Genomic DNA, 5,954 nt, shown 5'->3' on the forward strand with positions numbered 1-5,954 from the left:
ATGTCTGATCTGCTGTTCGGCCCGATCTGACTAGGAGCAAAAACGTTTTGGTTCAAAAAAAAAAAAAAAAAAAAAAAAAAAAAAAAAAAAGGTCTCACGGAGCAACAGGAGTTGCAAACTCCTCCTAATCGGAGATGTTCGGAGTCAAAAGGGGCACAAGTTTGGTTCGGCTATAAAGTAAAATTGGGAAAACACCTAAAATGTCGCATTTCCTTTCTGTGAAGCAGCAGCAGGACGAATTTATAAATTTAAGTGGGTTAGATTTTATTACTCCCTGGCACGCATTCCCATTAGACCAAACAAGGCGGCTATTATCTGAGATTATTCCCTCTGCCTCCCGTTGTTTTACTCCAGATTTGCATCAGTGCATCCCAGTTTCTAGGTCTGACACTGGCTTGATTGGATGTTTTCTTCAGCGCACAGGTGCGTTTTAAAGATTACTGACTATGTTTAAAAAAACAGTCCAAAGATAAGAGTAATGTCAAGTTGCCCGCTCAGAAAGATTTTAGTTCAGTTTGACAAGTTAAAAAGGATTTAACTCCTTAAATAACTTTTATTTTAGCCACATTTTTGTTATAATTTAACCCAGTTGCCAATTCATAAGAAAAAAAAGGCAAAAATGCAGTTAGAACAATGTCTACTGTATAATTAATGGCGTCTTATACAAAAAAGACCAACTTTGCACAAAAACAATTGAAATAGATGCAGGTAATTTCCCTCTATGACAACTTTGGTCAAACAAGTGGGAGGTTTTTTTTCAACATAACTTTTTGCACAACAGAGTTTTGGTTGGTTACCATGGTGACACTAATGAGCCACAGACCACAGCTTTAACATTTCTTCGCATCTCTTTTCACAGATAAATCTAGGCACAGACGTTTAGTCTAACAGCTCTTGTTGATGTTGGGGTTTGGGAACCACGGTCAGAAGAAATTAGCACAGGACTTGTGTTTATTTACTACTGATGTATCTGCTGATCTTGCCATGATGCCAGGACCAGCTGTGGCGTAGGGAATGAAACAGGCTTTGTTCTTGTTGTCCCAGAATGAAAATAATTCCCTCTTGGATGGGGAATGAGAAGAAGGGGCAGTGCCTAGTATGTTAGCTATTACTGGTAGCATGTCAAGGCACCTGACTTATTTATGAATGAAGACCTCTGTGAGAGTTGGACACCCAGAGGAGGGACAGTCAAATCTATTTGCTTTTCTTTGAATATCGTCCTCGCCATAGACGGGTTCGGATTTGCCTTTGAAGGTTATTGGAGCGCACAAGCTACAGGTCGTCGGAAGAACCCTAAGAACAGCTGCGCTCCCAGAAAAGTTTAGAGGGTCAGAGGGTGGTGGCGGTGAAAGGGGTGGCCCATCAAGTCGGTCCTTGTGGTAATTTTTTTTATTTTTTATTTTTATATAGCGCCAAATCACGACAAGAGTCGTCTCAAGGCACTTCACATAATAAACATTCCAATTTAGGTCAGTTCATTAAGCCAATCAGAAATAATGCTTCCTATATAAGGAACCCAGCAAATTGCATCAAGTCACTGAGTAGTGTCAGTGAATTTACAGCAATCCTCATACTAAACAAGCATGCAGCGACAGTGGAGAGGAAAACTCCCTTTTAACAAGAAGAAACCTCCAGAGGATCCTGGCTCAGTATAAGCAGCCATCCTCCACGACTCACTGGGGATCGAGAAGACAGAGCAGACACACACACACACACACACACACACACACACACACACACACACACACACACACACACACACACACACACACGCACACACGCACATGCACACGCGCACACACTGTGAGAGCGTTTAACCTTCAGCTGTACATTTCATGCTTCTTCCTTCTTTGTCATTGAAAATCTATTTGAATCCCAAAAAAATTCCTCAAAATAGAGAAACTAAAACGTTTTAGGAAAAAAAACACTATCAGTTATATTGTTCAGCATTTAATTTGCCCATTGCTGTCTTAACAAAAGCATTCACAAAAACAATTGACATTTGAACTTATTTTGGAAACTGTGGAGTGGGGTGGCCAGAAATGTTCCAGTGGGGACTTCAGCCACTCCTGGCCACACCATGGGGGCGTCACTGCCCAGGAAGAACAATTAAGCCACATTACATCAATAAATACAGTTTTCAGTGGTAATGATTGATGAAAAGAGCAAACCACAGTAAAATGCATCGTATTTGTGGTATTTTTTATTACTCTAAACCTTAGATCTAAAACACGATGGAGGTTGTAGCATGGTCTCATTACTGGAGGCGCTTCCAGAGTGTTTCACAGTGTTTAGCACCATTTGTTAAACTCAAGCCGCTGCAGATGTCTCCTGCAGGAGGAGACTGACTCTGAAAACAGGTGAGACTGTTTATTTGAAGTGTGTTGAAAACAGAACAAATCTGGAGCTGCTGTTCATTAACGGAAAAGCAGAGAAAATGAAGTTTGAGCTATTTGGTAAATTAATTAGTGTGATGCTGATGAGGAAACATGTGACTTGAGAGTAAGGGAGGACTGTGAGCTCTGATTCACACGAGCCTTGCCAAAACTCAAACACGAGAGCAACTTTCTCTGTTGTTTCAACTTTTAAGGAGAAATGTTTTAGTTTTTATCATTTATAGAATTTTTTGAGTCACCTTTGGTAAAACGTTAGCCTAGAAAAAAAAAACTATAAAAATAGACATGAGAATTCAATGAGAATATGAATGATATTAAAAACAATAATCAGATGCCAAATTTCTACTAAAAATATCTGATTTCTGTACAATTGTTTGTATATATTTATAGATATCTGAAAATCACGGGAGACTCCAGCATAAAACTGCACATAATCTGAAGAGCCTGAATAACGACCGGGTTTCATGCAAATGAGAAGTTAAAGCTTTAAAAAAAAGACGTGTTTGTTTTCTCTGTTCCGTGTTTGAACATTTTATTAAAATGATCCAAAATATCCTCCATCTTTTTTTAAAACTGCTGTTTTGATATCCTAAGATTCTCTGATCCAGACTTTTGATCAAACTTGAAGTTAAGGTTAAATAGATCCAAATCTGTGTTATTTTGCATTTGAATAATCTGAAATGAAAACAGTTATAACACTTAGCTGCAGCTGGATGGGAGGGTTGCAGGCACAAGCCTGCTCTGTGGCATCGTAAACAGACTGGGAAACATGTAAAATCTTTTCAGAAACACATTTACCTAAAGCACGTTTTAAAATCCCAGACTATTCAGACAGTTTTTATCATTATGTTTACCAATTCACAATATTAGAGTTTCTTAATGAATGAGCTTGAATGCAGCTTTAATTTGAAGTTATTCACAACCAAAATAGAGTGTTTGTTATTTCTAACAAATGGGGGGCTGTTTATCAGGGAGGAATTAATTTAATTACACTAATTACCATAACCATAAATAAGATGTTTATTTCTTTATATATTTTGGTGACGGGTACAGACAGAAGTCTAGACACGGCCATCTTTTTGTTATGCTCTGACAGGCTTTTACTGACGCTGTTTTCAGCTGTTGATGGATGCAAAAAAGGTAGAAAGCAGAGACGAGAGAATTATTTTATAAAGTTTTTCACAAGAAATTATTTTCGGCATTTATTTTGTTTCTCACTCACAAATGAGTGGAATAAAACTCGTCTGTTTTCTAACATTTAGTCTGAAAGTTAAAACCTTTAACCTACAGGAGCTGAACAGAATAAACTCTAAAAAAAACATAATGGTTTTCCAAAATAAAATACCCGCCAAATGAATATTCAATCAGTCAAGATTGAACATAATAATAATAATAAAGTAAGAAGAAGAAGAAGAAGAAGAAGAAGAAGTTACCATATTTGTGTGTTTTAACTCTTCTTAGAAGGATCTTTGCAGAGTTTCTCTACTCTGACCAAAAGGGGCTCCACTCTTCTCTACTAGCTTTAATCTGATTAGCGTTTCTAATTTCACTTCCTCTACAGATTTTGACGTGACGGAAACACTTGCACACTGAAAATAGATTCCTCCAGGGAAAGAAAGAGTTGGTTTTCTTAATTCAACATTTCAGGCTTCAAATTGAACCAAATTCCCCTAAATTGTCAATCACACAAGTTAAAAGCCCCTCACTTAGCACCTAGTGGTTATATTGTGACATTACTAAAATGCAGATGCATGAGTCCATTTCCCCAGAGTCTGACAGGAGTCAGTCACCAAAGGCTCTGGTCTCATCCTGCTATATCTGAAACGTTTTTGGTTTTTACTCTGAAGCTTAAGAACATTTCGCCCGTTATATTATCACTGTTGAACGAGAGATCAACTCAACTGCAAAGTTCAACTGGAAACTTGGAGTCCTTCCTGTCTCTCACGATTGTGGTAATAGCTACCTGTAATTTTAGGAAATTTCATCATGCAAAGACAAGAATTAACAATGACTTATTTTTATTTCAGTTGAGTAATGTATGTGTGATTTGATTTGATTGGCTCAGGCCTGCATGGGATGCTGCCCCCGCGACCCGGACCCAGATAAGTGGAGGAAGACGACGACAACGACTGGATCAATTATAAAAAATATCCTGCAATCCTCTAGCATGAAAGCTCAGTTTGCTCTGAAAAACCCTCTAAACTTCAACCAGTTTGCTGCTGTAATGGAGCAGTCCTTGAAAACTGAGGATGGAATCACTAAACTGAGAGACAAAGGTCTATAATTGCTGGAAGAGTGGCTCCAAATTCAAGGAATAAAATAAAACCCCTAAATACACAAATAAATAATCAACTGAGAAAAATGAGATCAAAGAAAAGTCTGAATCATAACCCCTTCACTATTTCAGTTTAATGAATTACCTTGTGGGTTTTCAGGGATGTTTCCTCCATAAAACACCTGACAGGAAAAAACTCTAATACACAAATTGCACCTGTAATTTATAAGAGTGTTGTGGTATATTATCCACATCATCAGCAGGTTAAAAGTCACTTCAAAATGCATCCAACAGAGGGTGTGTGTCTGCAAATCCAGTAGATCATGACTGCACTCATAGTTTTCTATCACTCATGGAAAACGGTTACATAAGCAAACTAATAATACAATTATGAACCCTCAAACTGATATGAACAAGGGAAAGCCACCCGAACGTCCTCTTCATGAAGTTTAAAAGCCAAACTTCAAGTAATGTCTGATAACCGCATTACTGTAGTTGATGGCTCTCACATGCTTCCACAGCTAACAAGCAGGCTTCCTCTGATGCCCGGGGCAGTGAACTTTTGCCACCATTCTCTTTGTGCAGTAAAATCTAACAAAAATATCCCTTATGATGTCACAACAACGTGATCGTGATTAGCTTTGGCTGATCTTGTGTTGTTCTCAAAACCACCCGATTGCGGACTGATTTCTATGCAACATGCACATGAGAGTGAACAGCCATGGAAACTGCAAATCCAGAACAAAGAAAGCTGCTTATTGAAGTTCTGCCATCTAACACCAAAACAAAGGATGCTTCTTATTTGTATTATTTGTTTAAAATGAGGCCAGATTTGGTGCCTTTTAAAATCTATGGTTCCTTAAAGGTGTGGAACACCGAAAAGCAATTTTGTAATAATTATTTCTTATATTACGTAATCATTAATGCTGAGTTTTTCCTGCAGGCTGAACGTGAAGATAGTGTCTCCTGCATTAGCTTCTGACAGAAAATAGACAGTGAAAATCTAGGATTTGAAAAGCCTGACAGATCTACATCCCAAAGTCACGTATCATTCATGGACTCACCCATCTTGACTCACAACGGGGAAGGCTGTTGTTGGTTTAGCATCCAGGAAAGAGCAGAAGATGTCTTGACTGGTCGATGCTAACCATTAGCATTAGCGATTCGACAACATAGAACTCCTCCAGGCTTGTTTTACTTCTGGAGATAAGACATCCATGTTGCAAGGAAAACAGAGTCAGTGGTAGAGTGGCATTGATGTTAGCCAATCAGAGGAGAGATGC

This window comes from Nothobranchius furzeri, chromosome 10 (assembly GCF_043380555.1).
Source record: "Nothobranchius furzeri strain GRZ-AD chromosome 10, NfurGRZ-RIMD1, whole genome shotgun sequence".
NCBI lineage: Eukaryota > Metazoa > Chordata > Actinopteri > Cyprinodontiformes > Nothobranchiidae > Nothobranchius > Nothobranchius furzeri.